At 47.9% G+C, this 20,069-nt stretch overlaps 10 non-coding genes and 1 pseudogene across 10 annotated transcripts; all 11 read left to right on the forward strand.

Annotated features, from left to right (window-relative positions):
- The first annotated feature begins 3,493 nt into the window (after positions 1–3,493).
- Positions 3,494–3,697, forward strand: LOC142265158 (U2 spliceosomal RNA; annotated as a pseudogene).
- Positions 3,698–5,084: 1,387 nt separating this feature from the next.
- Positions 5,085–5,275, forward strand: LOC142265129 (U2 spliceosomal RNA). Its single transcript, XR_012731500.1, has one exon. It is a non-coding gene; the product is annotated as a U2 spliceosomal RNA (small nuclear RNA).
- A 1,387-nt stretch (positions 5,276–6,662) lies between these two features.
- Positions 6,663–6,853, forward strand: LOC142265130 (U2 spliceosomal RNA). The gene has a single exon (XR_012731501.1). It is a non-coding gene; the product is annotated as a U2 spliceosomal RNA (small nuclear RNA).
- A 1,387-nt stretch (positions 6,854–8,240) lies between these two features.
- On the forward strand, positions 8,241–8,431 carry LOC142265131 (U2 spliceosomal RNA). Its single transcript, XR_012731502.1, has one exon. It is a non-coding gene; the product is annotated as a U2 spliceosomal RNA (small nuclear RNA).
- A 1,387-nt stretch (positions 8,432–9,818) lies between these two features.
- LOC142265133 (U2 spliceosomal RNA) lies at positions 9,819–10,009 on the forward strand. Its single transcript, XR_012731503.1, has one exon. It is a non-coding gene; the product is annotated as a U2 spliceosomal RNA (small nuclear RNA).
- Positions 10,010–11,396: 1,387 nt separating this feature from the next.
- Positions 11,397–11,587, forward strand: LOC142265134 (U2 spliceosomal RNA). The gene has a single exon (XR_012731504.1). It is a non-coding gene; the product is annotated as a U2 spliceosomal RNA (small nuclear RNA).
- A 1,387-nt stretch (positions 11,588–12,974) lies between these two features.
- LOC142265135 (U2 spliceosomal RNA) lies at positions 12,975–13,165 on the forward strand. The gene has a single exon (XR_012731505.1). It is a non-coding gene; the product is annotated as a U2 spliceosomal RNA (small nuclear RNA).
- Positions 13,166–14,552: 1,387 nt separating this feature from the next.
- Positions 14,553–14,743, forward strand: LOC142265137 (U2 spliceosomal RNA). Its single transcript, XR_012731507.1, has one exon. It is a non-coding gene; the product is annotated as a U2 spliceosomal RNA (small nuclear RNA).
- Positions 14,744–16,130: 1,387 nt separating this feature from the next.
- LOC142265138 (U2 spliceosomal RNA) lies at positions 16,131–16,321 on the forward strand. Its single transcript, XR_012731508.1, has one exon. It is a non-coding gene; the product is annotated as a U2 spliceosomal RNA (small nuclear RNA).
- A 1,387-nt stretch (positions 16,322–17,708) lies between these two features.
- Positions 17,709–17,899, forward strand: LOC142265139 (U2 spliceosomal RNA). The gene has a single exon (XR_012731509.1). It is a non-coding gene; the product is annotated as a U2 spliceosomal RNA (small nuclear RNA).
- A 1,387-nt stretch (positions 17,900–19,286) lies between these two features.
- Positions 19,287–19,477, forward strand: LOC142265140 (U2 spliceosomal RNA). Its single transcript, XR_012731510.1, has one exon. It is a non-coding gene; the product is annotated as a U2 spliceosomal RNA (small nuclear RNA).
- The last annotated feature ends 592 nt before the right edge of the window (positions 19,478–20,069 follow it).

Here is a 20,069-nt window from a genome sequence, read left to right on the forward strand (position 1 = left end):
CCATGGCCCATCCTACTGGTCCGGCGGAGGCGACTGTAGGTCCGCGGGGGTCGCCGTGCTGATCAGGGGAAGCGCCTTCACATTGGACTCTGTTCAGGAAATCGTCTGCGGCAGGTTACTGCTCGTGGATGGCACCTGGGCGGGAGAACCTGTCAGGTTCATCAATGTGTATGCTTCTCCTGTGAAGAGCGATCGACTGGAGCTCCTCCAAGCCCTGCGCCCTCAGCTCGCTACCGCCAGGACGGTAGTGATGGCCGGGGATTTCAACTGCCCGATTGAGGAGGATGGACGCAGTTCTGGAACGGCTGCCAAGTTGGACGTCACATCCAAACTGCTCATTGAGATGGTGACCGAAGCCTCTCTTGTGGACGTTGTTGGCTCCATCGGACACGGATCCGTGAACTATTCATGGTGCCGATCCGATGGCTCGCTGCGTTCCAGGATTGACTTTGTGTTTACCTCTCGGGCGGTTGGGCGGAGTGGGCACTCGATGGTCCCCTGCTTCTTCTCTGACCACAGAGCCATTCACTTTCAAGGTGTGCTGGGCCATGGCTTCCCCATTGGCCCGGGCTCCTGGAAGCTGAACTGCTCTCTGCTGGAAAAGGGTGAGATTCTGGAGGAGCTTAGAGCTGCCTACTCCACGTGGCGGGCCTACAAGGCGGGCTTCCGGTCTGTTTCTGACTGGTGGGAATACGTTAAACTCGAGTTCCGTTTCTTCTTTCAGGCAAAGAGTCAACAACAGGCGTGTCTGAAGAGGAGGGACTTCAGGAGACTCCAGCGTGAGCTGCGTTCCCTGCAGGACCTTCTTCGATGCGGCTGGGACGTAAGAGAGGAGCTGGAGGAGACTAAGAGGAGCCTGAAAAGGCACTTCGAGGAGGAGTCCAAGCGAATTGTCTTCCGTTCCAAAGTGGAGAACCTGGAGAAGGGTGAGAAATGTAACTCGTTCTTTTTCAGGAAACTCCACGCCGGTCACACGCCCATGAATGAACTACGAGACGAGAGTGGAAGCATGCGACGCGGGAAAGAGAACGTGATGAAGGTCGTCAGCGACTTCTACAGCGAACTCTACGCCCGCAAGACTACTGACCCCGAGGCCGCCGATAAGTTCCTGTCAGGTATCACTAACCATCTTGACCCTGCAGACGCGGCGGCCATGGATGTTCCTCTGACGGTGGACGAGCTGCTCTCGGCCGCCAAATCCTTTAGTTCTGGCAGGACACCGGGCAGTGACGGCCTCCCAGCAGAGCTCTATGTAGCGCTGGGAGACCTAATCTGTCCGGACCTGTTAGGGCTGTATGAGGAGATGGTGGTGGAGGGCAGAATGCCTCCATCTCTGAGGGAAGGAATGGTCACGATCCTGTACAAGCGTAAAGGAGAGAGGTGCGACCTGAAGAATTGGCGTCCCATCACCCTTCTGAACGTCGACTACAAGATCCTGGCCAAGACGATGGCAACGAGATTGAAGACTGTTATCGGACGGATCATCCACCCGGATCAGACCTGCGGCATCCCCGGACGTCGCATCGCAGACAGCCTGGCTCTCATGCGGGACACGGTCGAGTACATCAAAGCCCGCCGGGTGCACGCAGCCCTGATCTCGTTGGATCAGGAAAAGGCCTTCGACCGTGTTTCCCATGAGTTCCTGGGCAAAGCTCTGCACAGGTTAGGTTTGGGTAACATGTTTTGCTTGTATGTCCAACTAATGTATTTTGATATTCACAGCTCGGTGTTGGTAAACGGCTGGAAGACTGACCCCTTCCCGGTCCTCTCAGGGGTCAGACAAGGCTGTCCTCTGTCACCTCTTCTTTTTGTTTGTGTTATAGAACTCTTTGCAGAGGCTATCCGGCGGAATGGAGAGATCAGAGGGATCACCGCACCAGGACCAGAACGCTTCGAGGTCAAGTGCTCGCTCTACATGGACGACGTGACCGTCTTCTGCGCGGACCGGCGCTCAGTCGACACCCTCGTCCAGACCTGTGAGACCTTCGGACGGGCTTCGGGAGCCAAAGTCAACTGCGGGAAGTCGGAAGCCATGCTCTTCGGGGACTGGCAGCCGGCCTCTTCCGCCCCCTTCCCTTTCAGCATCCAGCCGGATTTCATCAAGGTTCTTGGAGTCTGGTTCGGGAAGGAAGGAGCAGCCCTCAAGTCCTGGGAGGAACGCTTGACCAAGATCACCCAACGGATCGGTCTGTGGAGCCTCAGACGCCTCACCTGTGAGGGCAAAGCACTGGTCCTGCGTAACGAGGTACTGCCCGTGCTGCAGTACACGGCCCAGGCCTGGCCCCCCCTTGCCACCGTGTGCAGGGCCATTACCAGGACGGTGTTTCGTTTTGTCTGGGGATCCAAGATGGACAGAGTAAAGCGGAGCATCATGTACAAGGATCCTCGCAAGGGTGGGAAGGGCGTACCCGATATCCCCACCCTCCTGCGATCCTCCTTCGTATGTGACTGCGTTCGCCGAACTCTGCGAGTCAAGAGAGGTTCCGCGGGTGGGTCCATGTCTCGCTTCTTCCTGCTCCCCCTTTGGAGACGGTTAGGCTGGGACAAGTGGGACAGCTCCTTCCCCTACAACTGGACGACGCCATGGTTCTACGGAGACGTGGTTCGGTTTGTAAGGGAACACCAACTGGAGGGACTCAAGCCTGATTTGTGGAAGCCAAAGACTATCCACAAACTCATCAGAGCCAAGGACGAAATGGAGAACATTCCAGGACTTCATCACGACACACTGGAGACTGTTTGGACAAACGTGTCATCGGCTGGATTGACCAACGGGCACAAGGACTTGTCATGGATGGCGATACAGGGCGGACTGCCCGTCCGGTCATTCATGCACGCCCGGAACCTGTGCAAAACCCGCTACTGCCCAAGGTGCCCCTTCGTGGAGGAAACATCGCTGCACGCCTTTTGGGACTGCCGTTTTGCACAGCGCCTGTTGGTTGCCCTGGAGGATGACCTGAGGAACTCCGTCCCCAGAGGGAGCCTTTCATACCATTCCGTACTTTATGGACTCTTCCCTGGGACTCACACCGTTGGAGCCATCCAGGAGGCTTGGCGCCTTATGAACTGCTTTAAGGACGCTATTTGGGTCGCCAGGAACCGGCTCATCTTGAAGAGGGAGAGGATGTCTATCCAGGATTGCCGCAGGCTGATCCACAGCCTGCTCAGAGACTATTCCATCATGGACAGTCCGGACGACAGCGCCGAGGAGGAGGTTTAGACCTCTTCCATGCCCCCTCCCTCCTTTTCCCGTTATGTGCGTCTTTCAATAAAGCTTCGGGCCTGTGATTTCCCCACCCTATCCCCCTTTTCCCCTACCCCCACCCCCCAATCGCCGGTTCGTCGTTATTTATTGTCTAACTTTTTCTTTCAGCTTGAGTGTTATGGATAGCATAGGAGCGTGATGTATAGTTTAGTGCGTCGTACTCTATGGCTATGTAAGAAGGATTGTATAGTTCTGTGTGTACGGGGCTGCGGCACTGTACACGGTTTGTTACCTTTTTGTGAGTAGTGCATGATAATAAAGATGCTGTTAAATCAAAAATCTGTTCTTATCAGTTTAATATCTGATACGTCCCCTATCTGGGGACCATATATTAAATGGATTTTTAGAACAGGGAGATGGAAAAAGAGCTTGCTCTGTCCACTCCACGCATTGACCTGGTATTGCAGTACCTCCAGGAACGGTGCACCCCTTCTTAACCCAGTTTCCAAAAGCAGAACTCAATTCACCTGATTCATATTAGCCCGATTTAATGAATTGGAAGAAAGCATACGTCTTCATATGCACCTCAATTTGGCCCATTCACTTTTCACACTTCCTCCTTTTGTTTTTTATCTTTCACACTTTTGACTTTCTTTATTCATCCAAATAGCAAACTCATCACCACTCAACCTGACCAACTCGGCTATGTCCCCGTGCTGCAGTTCTCTGTCTTATCTAGATCATTTGCAATTGAATGGAATAGATCCCTTTTGGACAAAGTGGATTCACCTGCTGCTGCAGTGACCACAGGTGTGATAACATCTAGAATTGGCATCTGGTGCGATCTCTCCGCTTCCACTCCAAAGAAAGTTACCTGTTTATTCCTATCATGCATTGGTTTTTGGGGTTTTCTTTGAGTAATGATGATCTCTTTAGTAGTCTGTTGGCGCCCTCTCCTGGAGGAATAGTTTGCTTGCTCTTGGACATTCTAAAAGAGAGGTCATGATAGACATTGAGCTTCTGAGCTCAATTGGGGACAGTCATGGGTGATGAATGTTTGCAACCTACTGCGAAGCCTCATACCGCAATATAAGGAACGTCAAATACTAAGAAAGGGCGGCCTATGAAAGAATTACTACTTTCAATAAGTACACTTAAACGGCTAATTGGGAATAGAAAAACTGTAAAAAGCCCTCTGAGAAAGCCCCCCTCTAACCTTTGATAGTAAGCTTTTCTGTAGTCTGCCTGTTGATGTATTTTCCGTTTGAACTGTGCACAACATGAAGAGACGGAACACTGGCGGCTTGTCACAATGCCCCCCGATGACATCACAATAGCGCTGCTGCCTAGAAAACAAGCTGCGCAGAAGAAGTTGTTCTTTGGGTGGGAGGGTGGGCTAGTGGAAGGAGGGGGCAATCTCTTTTTTTCCCGGGTGGTAGGGGGATGACAGGAGAAGGGAAGCGGGTGGTGAGAAAGGTACAGAGGGCAGGGTTTGGGGGCTGGGAAGGAAAGGGAAAAGATTAGGGTTTGGGGATGATGAAAGGGCTTTCTACGGGTAAGGATGGCAAAGGGTGGCAGTGACGGAAAGTCAGGCAACCTGTCCTGTCCGTCTTTTTGTATCGTGAATTGGAAAGACTGCAAGGGGGAGGGGAGTTGCTTGCGCCCTAAAGGAGGAGTTATTCAGATTCATTGCAGTGGGCGGCGGCTGCAAAACGCACCATTCTTCTTGTTTTGGCTCTGCAAAGCAGCCTTTTCAAGGGTTGGCTTGGGTGACAAAATGTCTTGTGTAGGCGTGGGTTTGTCTCCCTCTCGCTCTCTCTCCCTAAGATGTGTCCGGCATAGGCCAGGGTGCCACTCGAGGCCCAAACCAATTCTGGTTATCGCTTCTCGGCCTTTTGGCTAAGATCAAGTGTAGTATCTGTTCTTATCAGTTTAATATCTGATACGTCCCCTATCTGGGGACCATATATTAAATGGATTTTTAGAACAGGGAGATGGAAAAAGAGCTTGCTCTGTCCACTCCACGCATTGACCTGGTATTGCAGTACCTCCAGGAACGGTGCACCCCTTCTTAACCCAGTTTCCAAAAGCAGAACTCAATTCACCTGATTCATATTAGCCCGATTTAATGAATTGGAAGAAAGCATACGTCTTCATATGCACCTCAATTTGGCCCATTCACTTTTCACACTTCCTCCTTTTGTTTTTTATCTTTCACACTTTTGACTTTCTTTATTCATCCAAATAGCAAACTCATCACCACTCAACCTGACCAACTCGGCTATGTCCCCGTGCTGCAGTTCTCTGTCTTATCTAGATCATTTGCAATTGAATGGAATAGATCCCTTTTGGACAAAGTGGATTCACCTGCTGCTGCAGTGACCACAGGTGTGATAACATCTAGAATTGGCATCTGGTGCGATCTCTCCGCTTCCACTCCAAAGAAAGTTACCTGTTTATTCCTATCATGCATTGGTTTTTGGGGTTTTCTTTGAGTAATGATGATCTCTTTAGTAGTCTGTTGGCGCCCTCTCCTGGAGGAATAGTTTGCTTGCTCTTGGACATTCTAAAAGAGAGGTCATGATAGACATTGAGCTTCTGAGCTCAATTGGGGACAGTCATGGGTGATGAATGTTTGCAACCTACTGCGAAGCCTCATACCGCAATATAAGGAACGTCAAATACTAAGAAAGGGCGGCCTATGAAAGAATTACTACTTTCAATAAGTACACTTAAACGGCTAATTGGGAATAGAAAAACTGTAAAAAGCCCTCTGAGAAAGCCCCCCTCTAACCTTTGATAGTAAGCTTTTCTGTAGTCTGCCTGTTGATGTATTTTCCGTTTGAACTGTGCACAACATGAAGAGACGGAACACTGGCGGCTTGTCACAATGCCCCCCGATGACATCACAATAGCGCTGCTGCCTAGAAAACAAGCTGCGCAGAAGAAGTTGTTCTTTGGGTGGGAGGGTGGGCTAGTGGAAGGAGGGGGCAATCTCTTTTTTTCCCGGGTGGTAGGGGGATGACAGGAGAAGGGAAGCGGGTGGTGAGAAAGGTACAGAGGGCAGGGTTTGGGGGCTGGGAAGGAAAGGGAAAAGATTAGGGTTTGGGGATGATGAAAGGGCTTTCTACGGGTAAGGATGGCAAAGGGTGGCAGTGACGGAAAGTCAGGCAACCTGTCCTGTCCGTCTTTTTGTATCGTGAATTGGAAAGACTGCAAGGGGGAGGGGAGTTGCTTGCGCCCTAAAGGAGGAGTTATTCAGATTCATTGCAGTGGGCGGCGGCTGCAAAACGCACCATTCTTCTTGTTTTGGCTCTGCAAAGCAGCCTTTTCAAGGGTTGGCTTGGGTGACAAAATGTCTTGTGTAGGCGTGGGTTTGTCTCCCTCTCGCTCTCTCTCCCTAAGATGTGTCCGGCATAGGCCAGGGTGCCACTCGAGGCCCAAACCAATTCTGGTTATCGCTTCTCGGCCTTTTGGCTAAGATCAAGTGTAGTATCTGTTCTTATCAGTTTAATATCTGATACGTCCCCTATCTGGGGACCATATATTAAATGGATTTTTAGAACAGGGAGATGGAAAAAGAGCTTGCTCTGTCCACTCCACGCATTGACCTGGTATTGCAGTACCTCCAGGAACGGTGCACCCCTTCTTAACCCAGTTTCCAAAAGCAGAACTCAATTCACCTGATTCATATTAGCCCGATTTAATGAATTGGAAGAAAGCATACGTCTTCATATGCACCTCAATTTGGCCCATTCACTTTTCACACTTCCTCCTTTTGTTTTTTATCTTTCACACTTTTGACTTTCTTTATTCATCCAAATAGCAAACTCATCACCACTCAACCTGACCAACTCGGCTATGTCCCCGTGCTGCAGTTCTCTGTCTTATCTAGATCATTTGCAATTGAATGGAATAGATCCCTTTTGGACAAAGTGGATTCACCTGCTGCTGCAGTGACCACAGGTGTGATAACATCTAGAATTGGCATCTGGTGCGATCTCTCCGCTTCCACTCCAAAGAAAGTTACCTGTTTATTCCTATCATGCATTGGTTTTTGGGGTTTTCTTTGAGTAATGATGATCTCTTTAGTAGTCTGTTGGCGCCCTCTCCTGGAGGAATAGTTTGCTTGCTCTTGGACATTCTAAAAGAGAGGTCATGATAGACATTGAGCTTCTGAGCTCAATTGGGGACAGTCATGGGTGATGAATGTTTGCAACCTACTGCGAAGCCTCATACCGCAATATAAGGAACGTCAAATACTAAGAAAGGGCGGCCTATGAAAGAATTACTACTTTCAATAAGTACACTTAAACGGCTAATTGGGAATAGAAAAACTGTAAAAAGCCCTCTGAGAAAGCCCCCCTCTAACCTTTGATAGTAAGCTTTTCTGTAGTCTGCCTGTTGATGTATTTTCCGTTTGAACTGTGCACAACATGAAGAGACGGAACACTGGCGGCTTGTCACAATGCCCCCCGATGACATCACAATAGCGCTGCTGCCTAGAAAACAAGCTGCGCAGAAGAAGTTGTTCTTTGGGTGGGAGGGTGGGCTAGTGGAAGGAGGGGGCAATCTCTTTTTTTCCCGGGTGGTAGGGGGATGACAGGAGAAGGGAAGCGGGTGGTGAGAAAGGTACAGAGGGCAGGGTTTGGGGGCTGGGAAGGAAAGGGAAAAGATTAGGGTTTGGGGATGATGAAAGGGCTTTCTACGGGTAAGGATGGCAAAGGGTGGCAGTGACGGAAAGTCAGGCAACCTGTCCTGTCCGTCTTTTTGTATCGTGAATTGGAAAGACTGCAAGGGGGAGGGGAGTTGCTTGCGCCCTAAAGGAGGAGTTATTCAGATTCATTGCAGTGGGCGGCGGCTGCAAAACGCACCATTCTTCTTGTTTTGGCTCTGCAAAGCAGCCTTTTCAAGGGTTGGCTTGGGTGACAAAATGTCTTGTGTAGGCGTGGGTTTGTCTCCCTCTCGCTCTCTCTCCCTAAGATGTGTCCGGCATAGGCCAGGGTGCCACTCGAGGCCCAAACCAATTCTGGTTATCGCTTCTCGGCCTTTTGGCTAAGATCAAGTGTAGTATCTGTTCTTATCAGTTTAATATCTGATACGTCCCCTATCTGGGGACCATATATTAAATGGATTTTTAGAACAGGGAGATGGAAAAAGAGCTTGCTCTGTCCACTCCACGCATTGACCTGGTATTGCAGTACCTCCAGGAACGGTGCACCCCTTCTTAACCCAGTTTCCAAAAGCAGAACTCAATTCACCTGATTCATATTAGCCCGATTTAATGAATTGGAAGAAAGCATACGTCTTCATATGCACCTCAATTTGGCCCATTCACTTTTCACACTTCCTCCTTTTGTTTTTTATCTTTCACACTTTTGACTTTCTTTATTCATCCAAATAGCAAACTCATCACCACTCAACCTGACCAACTCGGCTATGTCCCCGTGCTGCAGTTCTCTGTCTTATCTAGATCATTTGCAATTGAATGGAATAGATCCCTTTTGGACAAAGTGGATTCACCTGCTGCTGCAGTGACCACAGGTGTGATAACATCTAGAATTGGCATCTGGTGCGATCTCTCCGCTTCCACTCCAAAGAAAGTTACCTGTTTATTCCTATCATGCATTGGTTTTTGGGGTTTTCTTTGAGTAATGATGATCTCTTTAGTAGTCTGTTGGCGCCCTCTCCTGGAGGAATAGTTTGCTTGCTCTTGGACATTCTAAAAGAGAGGTCATGATAGACATTGAGCTTCTGAGCTCAATTGGGGACAGTCATGGGTGATGAATGTTTGCAACCTACTGCGAAGCCTCATACCGCAATATAAGGAACGTCAAATACTAAGAAAGGGCGGCCTATGAAAGAATTACTACTTTCAATAAGTACACTTAAACGGCTAATTGGGAATAGAAAAACTGTAAAAAGCCCTCTGAGAAAGCCCCCCTCTAACCTTTGATAGTAAGCTTTTCTGTAGTCTGCCTGTTGATGTATTTTCCGTTTGAACTGTGCACAACATGAAGAGACGGAACACTGGCGGCTTGTCACAATGCCCCCCGATGACATCACAATAGCGCTGCTGCCTAGAAAACAAGCTGCGCAGAAGAAGTTGTTCTTTGGGTGGGAGGGTGGGCTAGTGGAAGGAGGGGGCAATCTCTTTTTTTCCCGGGTGGTAGGGGGATGACAGGAGAAGGGAAGCGGGTGGTGAGAAAGGTACAGAGGGCAGGGTTTGGGGGCTGGGAAGGAAAGGGAAAAGATTAGGGTTTGGGGATGATGAAAGGGCTTTCTACGGGTAAGGATGGCAAAGGGTGGCAGTGACGGAAAGTCAGGCAACCTGTCCTGTCCGTCTTTTTGTATCGTGAATTGGAAAGACTGCAAGGGGGAGGGGAGTTGCTTGCGCCCTAAAGGAGGAGTTATTCAGATTCATTGCAGTGGGCGGCGGCTGCAAAACGCACCATTCTTCTTGTTTTGGCTCTGCAAAGCAGCCTTTTCAAGGGTTGGCTTGGGTGACAAAATGTCTTGTGTAGGCGTGGGTTTGTCTCCCTCTCGCTCTCTCTCCCTAAGATGTGTCCGGCATAGGCCAGGGTGCCACTCGAGGCCCAAACCAATTCTGGTTATCGCTTCTCGGCCTTTTGGCTAAGATCAAGTGTAGTATCTGTTCTTATCAGTTTAATATCTGATACGTCCCCTATCTGGGGACCATATATTAAATGGATTTTTAGAACAGGGAGATGGAAAAAGAGCTTGCTCTGTCCACTCCACGCATTGACCTGGTATTGCAGTACCTCCAGGAACGGTGCACCCCTTCTTAACCCAGTTTCCAAAAGCAGAACTCAATTCACCTGATTCATATTAGCCCGATTTAATGAATTGGAAGAAAGCATACGTCTTCATATGCACCTCAATTTGGCCCATTCACTTTTCACACTTCCTCCTTTTGTTTTTTATCTTTCACACTTTTGACTTTCTTTATTCATCCAAATAGCAAACTCATCACCACTCAACCTGACCAACTCGGCTATGTCCCCGTGCTGCAGTTCTCTGTCTTATCTAGATCATTTGCAATTGAATGGAATAGATCCCTTTTGGACAAAGTGGATTCACCTGCTGCTGCAGTGACCACAGGTGTGATAACATCTAGAATTGGCATCTGGTGCGATCTCTCCGCTTCCACTCCAAAGAAAGTTACCTGTTTATTCCTATCATGCATTGGTTTTTGGGGTTTTCTTTGAGTAATGATGATCTCTTTAGTAGTCTGTTGGCGCCCTCTCCTGGAGGAATAGTTTGCTTGCTCTTGGACATTCTAAAAGAGAGGTCATGATAGACATTGAGCTTCTGAGCTCAATTGGGGACAGTCATGGGTGATGAATGTTTGCAACCTACTGCGAAGCCTCATACCGCAATATAAGGAACGTCAAATACTAAGAAAGGGCGGCCTATGAAAGAATTACTACTTTCAATAAGTACACTTAAACGGCTAATTGGGAATAGAAAAACTGTAAAAAGCCCTCTGAGAAAGCCCCCCTCTAACCTTTGATAGTAAGCTTTTCTGTAGTCTGCCTGTTGATGTATTTTCCGTTTGAACTGTGCACAACATGAAGAGACGGAACACTGGCGGCTTGTCACAATGCCCCCCGATGACATCACAATAGCGCTGCTGCCTAGAAAACAAGCTGCGCAGAAGAAGTTGTTCTTTGGGTGGGAGGGTGGGCTAGTGGAAGGAGGGGGCAATCTCTTTTTTTCCCGGGTGGTAGGGGGATGACAGGAGAAGGGAAACGGGTGGTGAGAAAGGTACAGAGGGCAGGGTTTGGGGGCTGGGAAGGAAAGGGAAAAGATTAGGGTTTGGGGATGATGAAAGGGCTTTCTACGGGTAAGGATGGCAAAGGGTGGCAGTGACGGAAAGTCAGGCAACCTGTCCTGTCCGTCTTTTTGTATCGTGAATTGGAAAGACTGCAAGGGGGAGGGGAGTTGCTTGCGCCCTAAAGGAGGAGTTATTCAGATTCATTGCAGTGGGCGGCGGCTGCAAAACGCACCATTCTTCTTGTTTTGGCTCTGCAAAGCAGCCTTTTCAAGGGTTGGCTTGGGTGACAAAATGTCTTGTGTAGGCGTGGGTTTGTCTCCCTCTCGCTCTCTCTCCCTAAGATGTGTCCGGCATAGGCCAGGGTGCCACTCGAGGCCCAAACCAATTCTGGTTATCGCTTCTCGGCCTTTTGGCTAAGATCAAGTGTAGTATCTGTTCTTATCAGTTTAATATCTGATACGTCCCCTATCTGGGGACCATATATTAAATGGATTTTTAGAACAGGGAGATGGAAAAAGAGCTTGCTCTGTCCACTCCACGCATTGACCTGGTATTGCAGTACCTCCAGGAACGGTGCACCCCTTCTTAACCCAGTTTCCAAAAGCAGAACTCAATTCACCTGATTCATATTAGCCCGATTTAATGAATTGGAAGAAAGCATACGTCTTCATATGCACCTCAATTTGGCCCATTCACTTTTCACACTTCCTCCTTTTGTTTTTTATCTTTCACACTTTTGACTTTCTTTATTCATCCAAATAGCAAACTCATCACCACTCAACCTGACCAACTCGGCTATGTCCCCGTGCTGCAGTTCTCTGTCTTATCTAGATCATTTGCAATTGAATGGAATAGATCCCTTTTGGACAAAGTGGATTCACCTGCTGCTGCAGTGACCACAGGTGTGATAACATCTAGAATTGGCATCTGGTGCGATCTCTCCGCTTCCACTCCAAAGAAAGTTACCTGTTTATTCCTATCATGCATTGGTTTTTGGGGTTTTCTTTGAGTAATGATGATCTCTTTAGTAGTCTGTTGGCGCCCTCTCCTGGAGGAATAGTTTGCTTGCTCTTGGACATTCTAAAAGAGAGGTCATGATAGACATTGAGCTTCTGAGCTCAATTGGGGACAGTCATGGGTGATGAATGTTTGCAACCTACTGCGAAGCCTCATACCGCAATATAAGGAACGTCAAATACTAAGAAAGGGCGGCCTATGAAAGAATTACTACTTTCAATAAGTACACTTAAACGGCTAATTGGGAATAGAAAAACTGTAAAAAGCCCTCTGAGAAAGCCCCCCTCTAACCTTTGATAGTAAGCTTTTCTGTAGTCTGCCTGTTGATGTATTTTCCGTTTGAACTGTGCACAACATGAAGAGACGGAACACTGGCGGCTTGTCACAATGCCCCCCGATGACATCACAATAGCGCTGCTGCCTAGAAAACAAGCTGCGCAGAAGAAGTTGTTCTTTGGGTGGGAGGGTGGGCTAGTGGAAGGAGGGGGCAATCTCTTTTTTTCCCGGGTGGTAGGGGGATGACAGGAGAAGGGAAGCGGGTGGTGAGAAAGGTACAGAGGGCAGGGTTTGGGGGCTGGGAAGGAAAGGGAAAAGATTAGGGTTTGGGGATGATGAAAGGGCTTTCTACGGGTAAGGATGGCAAAGGGTGGCAGTGACGGAAAGTCAGGCAACCTGTCCTGTCCGTCTTTTTGTATCGTGAATTGGAAAGACTGCAAGGGGGAGGGGAGTTGCTTGCGCCCTAAAGGAGGAGTTATTCAGATTCATTGCAGTGGGCGGCGGCTGCAAAACGCACCATTCTTCTTGTTTTGGCTCTGCAAAGCAGCCTTTTCAAGGGTTGGCTTGGGTGACAAAATGTCTTGTGTAGGCGTGGGTTTGTCTCCCTCTCGCTCTCTCTCCCTAAGATGTGTCCGGCATAGGCCAGGGTGCCACTCGAGGCCCAAACCAATTCTGGTTATCGCTTCTCGGCCTTTTGGCTAAGATCAAGTGTAGTATCTGTTCTTATCAGTTTAATATCTGATACGTCCCCTATCTGGGGACCATATATTAAATGGATTTTTAGAACAGGGAGATGGAAAAAGAGCTTGCTCTGTCCACTCCACGCATTGACCTGGTATTGCAGTACCTCCAGGAACGGTGCACCCCTTCTTAACCCAGTTTCCAAAAGCAGAACTCAATTCACCTGATTCATATTAGCCCGATTTAATGAATTGGAAGAAAGCATACGTCTTCATATGCACCTCAATTTGGCCCATTCACTTTTCACACTTCCTCCTTTTGTTTTTTATCTTTCACACTTTTGACTTTCTTTATTCATCCAAATAGCAAACTCATCACCACTCAACCTGACCAACTCGGCTATGTCCCCGTGCTGCAGTTCTCTGTCTTATCTAGATCATTTGCAATTGAATGGAATAGATCCCTTTTGGACAAAGTGGATTCACCTGCTGCTGCAGTGACCACAGGTGTGATAACATCTAGAATTGGCATCTGGTGCGATCTCTCCGCTTCCACTCCAAAGAAAGTTACCTGTTTATTCCTATCATGCATTGGTTTTTGGGGTTTTCTTTGAGTAATGATGATCTCTTTAGTAGTCTGTTGGCGCCCTCTCCTGGAGGAATAGTTTGCTTGCTCTTGGACATTCTAAAAGAGAGGTCATGATAGACATTGAGCTTCTGAGCTCAATTGGGGACAGTCATGGGTGATGAATGTTTGCAACCTACTGCGAAGCCTCATACCGCAATATAAGGAACGTCAAATACTAAGAAAGGGCGGCCTATGAAAGAATTACTACTTTCAATAAGTACACTTAAACGGCTAATTGGGAATAGAAAAACTGTAAAAAGCCCTCTGAGAAAGCCCCCCTCTAACCTTTGATAGTAAGCTTTTCTGTAGTCTGCCTGTTGATGTATTTTCCGTTTGAACTGTGCACAACATGAAGAGACGGAACACTGGCGGCTTGTCACAATGCCCCCCGATGACATCACAATAGCGCTGCTGCCTAGAAAACAAGCTGCGCAGAAGAAGTTGTTCTTTGGGTGGGAGGGTGGGCTAGTGGAAGGAGGGGGCAATCTCTTTTTTTCCCGGGTGGTAGGGGGATGACAGGAGAAGGGAAGCGGGTGGTGAGAAAGGTACAGAGGGCAGGGTTTGGGGGCTGTGAAGGAAAGGGAAAAGATTAGGGTTTGGGGATGATGAAAGGGCTTTCTACGGGTAAGGATGGCAAAGGGTGGCAGTGACGGAAAGTCAGGCAACCTGTCCTGTCCGTCTTTTTGTATCGTGAATTGGAAAGACTGCAAGGGGGAGGGGAGTTGCTTGCGCCCTAAAGGAGGAGTTATTCAGATTCATTGCAGTGGGCGGCGGCTGCAAAACGCACCATTCTTCTTGTTTTGGCTCTGCAAAGCAGCCTTTTCAAGGGTTGGCTTGGGTGACAAAATGTCTTGTGTAGGCGTGGGTTTGTCTCCCTCTCGCTCTCTCTCCCTAAGATGTGTCCGGCATAGGCCAGGGTGCCACTCGAGGCCCAAACCAATTCTGGTTATCGCTTCTCGGCCTTTTGGCTAAGATCAAGTGTAGTATCTGTTCTTATCAGTTTAATATCTGATACGTCCCCTATCTGGGGACCATATATTAAATGGATTTTTAGAACAGGGAGATGGAAAAAGAGCTTGCTCTGTCCACTCCACGCATTGACCTGGTATTGCAGTACCTCCAGGAACGGTGCACCCCTTCTTAACCCAGTTTCCAAAAGCAGAACTCAATTCACCTGATTCATATTAGCCCGATTTAATGAATTGGAAGAAAGCATACGTCTTCATATGCACCTCAATTTGGCCCATTCACTTTTCACACTTCCTCCTTTTGTTTTTTATCTTTCACACTTTTGACTTTCTTTATTCATCCAAATAGCAAACTCATCACCACTCAACCTGACCAACTCGGCTATGTCCCCGTGCTGCAGTTCTCTGTCTTATCTAGATCATTTGCAATTGAATGGAATAGATCCCTTTTGGACAAAGTGGATTCACCTGCTGCTGCAGTGACCACAGGTGTGATAACATCTAGAATTGGCATCTGGTGCGATCTCTCCGCTTCCACTCCAAAGAAAGTTACCTGTTTATTCCTATCATGCATTGGTTTTTGGGGTTTTCTTTGAGTAATGATGATCTCTTTAGTAGTCTGTTGGCGCCCTCTCCTGGAGGAATAGTTTGCTTGCTCTTGGACATTCTAAAAGAGAGGTCATGATAGACATTGAGCTTCTGAGCTCAATTGGGGACAGTCATGGGTGATGAATGTTTGCAACCTACTGCGAAGCCTCATACCGCAATATAAGGAACGTCAAATACTAAGAAAGGGCGGCCTATGAAAGAATTACTACTTTCAATAAGTACACTTAAACGGCTAATTGGGAATAGAAAAACTGTAAAAAGCCCTCTGAGAAAGCCCCCCTCTAACCTTTGATAGTAAGCTTTTCTGTAGTCTGCCTGTTGATGTATTTTCCGTTTGAACTGTGCACAACATGAAGAGACGGAACACTGGCGGCTTGTCACAATGCCCCCCGATGACATCACAATAGCGCTGCTGCCTAGAAAACAAGCTGCGCAGAAGAAGTTGTTCTTTGGGTGGGAGGGTGGGCTAGTGGAAGGAGGGGGCAATCTCTTTTTTTCCCGGGTGGTAGGGGGATGACAGGAGAAGGGAAGCGGGTGGTGAGAAAGGTACAGAGGGCAGGGTTTGGGGGCTGGGAAGGAAAGGGAAAAGATTAGGGTTTGGGGATGATGAAAGGGCTTTCTACGGGTAAGGATGGCAAAGGGTGGCAGTGACGGAAAGTCAGGCAACCTGTCCTGTCCGTCTTTTTGTATCGTGAATTGGAAAGACTGCAAGGGGGAGGGGAGTTGCTTGCGCCCTAAAGGAGGAGTTATTCAGATTCATTGCAGTGGGCGGCGGCTGCAAAACGCACCATTCTTCTTGTTTTGGCTCTGCAAAGCAGCCTTTTCAAGGGTTGGCTTGGGTGACAAAATGTCTTGTGTAGGCGTGGGTTTGTCTCCCTCTCGCTCTCTCTCCCTAAGATGTGTCCGGCATAGGCCAGGGTGCCACTCGAGGCCCAAACCAATTCTGGTTATCGCTTCTCGGCCTTTTGGCTAAGATCAAGTGTAGTATCTGTTCTTATCAGTTTAATATCTGATACGTCCCCTATCTGGGGACCATATATTAAATGGATTTTTAGAACAGGGAGATGGAAAAAGAGCTTGCTCTGTCCACTCCACGCATTGACCTGGTATTGCAGTACCTCCAGGAACGGTGCACCCCTTCTTAACCCAGTTTCCAAAAGCAGAACTCAATTCACCTGATTCATATTAGCCCGATTTAATGAATTGGAAGAAAGCATACGTCTTCATATGCACCTCAATTTGGCCCATTCACTTTTCACACTTCCTCCTTTTGTTTTTTATCTTTCACACTTTTGACTTTCTTTATTCATCCAAATAGCAAACTCATCACCACTCAACCTGACCAACTCGGCTATGTCCCCGTGCTGCAGTTCTCTGTCTTATCTAGATCATTTGCAATTGAATGGAATAGATCCCTTTTGGACAAAGTGGATTCACCTGCTGCTGCAGTGACCACAGGTGTGATAACATCTAGAATTGGCATCTGGTGCGATCTCTCCGCTTCCACTCCAAAGAAAGTTACCTGTTTATTCCTATCATGCATTGGTTTTTGGGGTTTTCTTTGAGTAATGATGATCTCTTTAGTAGTCTGTTGGCGCCCTCTCCTGGAGGAATAGTTTGCTTGCTCTTGGACATTCTAAAAGAGAGGTCATGATAGACATTGAGCTTCTGAGCTCAATTGGGGACAGTCATGGGTGATGAATGTTTGCAACCTACTGCGAAGCCTCATACCGCAATATAAGGAACGTCAAATACTAAGAAAGGGCGGCCTATGAAAGAATTACTACTTTCAATAAGTACACTTAAACGGCTAATTGGGAATAGAAAAACTGTAAAAAGCCCTCTGAGAAAGCCCCCCTCTAACCTTTGATAGTAAGCTTTTCTGTAGTCTGCCTGTTGATGTATTTTCCGTTTGAACTGTGCACAACATGAAGAGACGGAACACTGGCGGCTTGTCACAATGCCCCCCGATGACATCACAATAGCGCTGCTGCCTAGAAAACAAGCTGCGCAGAAGAAGTTGTTCTTTGGGTGGGAGGGTGGGCTAGTGGAAGGAGGGGGCAATCTCTTTTTTTCCCGGGTGGTAGGGGGATGACAGGAGAAGGGAAGCGGGTGGTGAGAAAGGTACAGAGGGCAGGGTTTGGGGGCTGGGAAGGAAAGGGAAAAGATTAGGGTTTGGGGATGATGAAAGGGCTTTCTACGGGTAAGGATGGCAAAGGGTGGCAGTGACGGAAAGTCAGGCAACCTGTCCTGTCCGTCTTTTTGTATCGTGAATTGGAAAGACTGCAAGGGGGAGGGGAGTTGCTTGCGCCCTAAAGGAGGAGTTATTCAGATTCATTGCAGTGGGCGGCGGCTGCAAAACGCACCATTCTTCTTGTTTTGGCTCTGCAAAGCAGCCTTTTCAAGGGTTGGCTTGGGTGACAAAATGTCTTGTGTAGGCGTGGGTTTGTCTCCCTCTCGCTCTCTCTCCCTAAGATGTGTCCGGCATAGGCCAGGGTGCCACTCGAGGCCCAAACCAATTCTGGTTATCGCTTCTCGGCCTTTTGGCTAAGATCAAGTGTAGTATCTGTTCTTATCAGTTTAATATCTGATACGTCCCCTATCTGGGGACCATATATTAAATGGATTTTTAGAACAGGGAGATGGAAAAAGAGCTTGCTCTGTCCACTCCACGCATTGACCTGGTATTGCAGTACCTCCAGGAACGGTGCACCCCTTCTTAACCCAGTTTCCAAAAGCAGAACTCAATTCACCTGATTCATATTAGCCCGATTTAATGAATTGGAAGAAAGCATACGTCTTCATATGCACCTCAATTTGGCCCATTCACTTTTCACACTTCCTCCTTTTGTTTTTTATCTTTCACACTTTTGACTTTCTTTATTCATCCAAATAGCAAACTCATCACCACTCAACCTGACCAACTCGGCTATGTCCCCGTGCTGCAGTTCTCTGTCTTATCTAGATCATTTGCAATTGAATGGAATAGATCCCTTTTGGACAAAGTGGATTCACCTGCTGCTGCAGTGACCACAGGTGTGATAACATCTAGAATTGGCATCTGGTGCGATCTCTCCGCTTCCACTCCAAAGAAAGTTACCTGTTTATTCCTATCATGCATTGGTTTTTGGGGTTTTCTTTGAGTAATGATGATCTCTTTAGTAGTCTGTTGGCGCCCTCTCCTGGAGGAATAGTTTGCTTGCTCTTGGACATTCTAAAAGAGAGGTCATGATAGACATTGAGCTTCTGAGCTCAATTGGGGACAGTCATGGGTGATGAATGTTTGCAACCTACTGCGAAGCCTCATACCGCAATATAAGGAACGTCAAATACTAAGAAAGGGCGGCCTATGAAAGAATTACTACTTTCAATAAGTACACTTAAACGGCTAATTGGGAATAGAAAAACTGTAAAAAGCCCTCTGAGAAAGCCCCCCTCTAACCTTTGATAGTAAGCTTTTCTGTAGTCTGCCTGTTGATGTATTTTCCGTTTGAACTGTGCACAACATGAAGAGACGGAACACTGGCGGCTTGTCACAATGCCCCCCGATGACATCACAATAGCGCTGCTGCCTAGAAAACAAGCTGCGCAGAAGAAGTTGTTCTTTGGGTGGGAGGGTGGGCTAGTGGAAGGAGGGGGCAATCTCTTTTTTTCCCGGGTGGTAGGGGGATGACAGGAGAAGGGAAGCGGGTGGTGAGAAAGGTACAGAGGGCAGGGTTTGGGGGCTGGGAAGGAAAGGGAAAAGATTAGGGTTTGGGGATGATGAAAGGGCTTTCTACGGGTAAGGATGGCAAAGGGTGGCAGTGACGGAAAGTCAGGCAACCTGTCCTGTCCGTCTTTTTGTATCGTGAATTGGAAAGACTGCAAGGGGGAGGGGAGTTGCTTGCGCCCTAAAGGAGGAGTTATTCAGATTCATTGCAGTGGGCGGCGGCTGCAAAACGCACCATTCTTCTTGTTTTGGCTCTGCAAAGCAGCCTTTTCAAGGGTTGGCTTGGGTGACAAAATGTCTTGTGTAGGCGTGGGTTTGTCTCCCTCTCGCTCTCTCTCCCTAAGATGTGTCCGGCATAGGCCAGGGTGCCACTCGAGGCCCAAACCAATTCTGGTTATCGCTTCTCGGCCTTTTGGCTAAGATCAAGTGTAGTATCTGTTCTTATCAGTTTAATATCTGATACGTCCCCTATCTGGGGACCATATATTAAATGGATTTTTAGAACAGGGAGATGGAAAAAGAGCTTGCTCTGTCCACTCCACGCATTGACCTGGTATTGCAGTACCTCCAGGAACGGTGCACCCCTTCTTAACCCAGTTTCCAAAAGCAGAACTCAATTCACCTGATTCATATTAGCCCGATTTAATGAATTGGAAGAAAGCATACGTCTTCATATGCACCTCAATTTGGCCCATTCACTTTTCACACTTCCTCCTTTTGTTTTTTATCTTTCACACTTTTGACTTTCTTTATTCATCCAAATAGCAAACTCATCACCACTCAACCTGACCAACTCGGCTATGTCCCCGTGCTGCAGTTCTCTGTCTTATCTAGATCATTTGCAATTGAATGGAATAGATCCCTTTTGGACAAAGTGGATTCACCTGCTGCTGCAGTGACCACAGGTGTGATAACATCTAGAATTGGCATCTGGTGCGATCTCTCCGCTTCCACTCCAAAGAAAGTTACCTGTTTATTCCTATCATGCATTGGTTTTTGGGGTTTTCTTTGAGTAATGATGATCTCTTTAGTAGTCTGTTGGCGCCCTCTCCTGGAGGAATAGTTTGCTTGCTCTTGGACATTCTAAAAGAGAGGTCATGATAGACATTGAGCTTCTGAGCTCAATTGGGGACAGTCATGGGTGATGAATGTTTGCAACCTACTGCGAAGCCTCATACC

Source organism: Anomaloglossus baeobatrachus, unplaced genomic scaffold, assembly GCF_048569485.1.
Source record: "Anomaloglossus baeobatrachus isolate aAnoBae1 unplaced genomic scaffold, aAnoBae1.hap1 Scaffold_2719, whole genome shotgun sequence".
Classification (NCBI taxonomy): Eukaryota; Metazoa; Chordata; class Amphibia; order Anura; family Aromobatidae; genus Anomaloglossus; species Anomaloglossus baeobatrachus.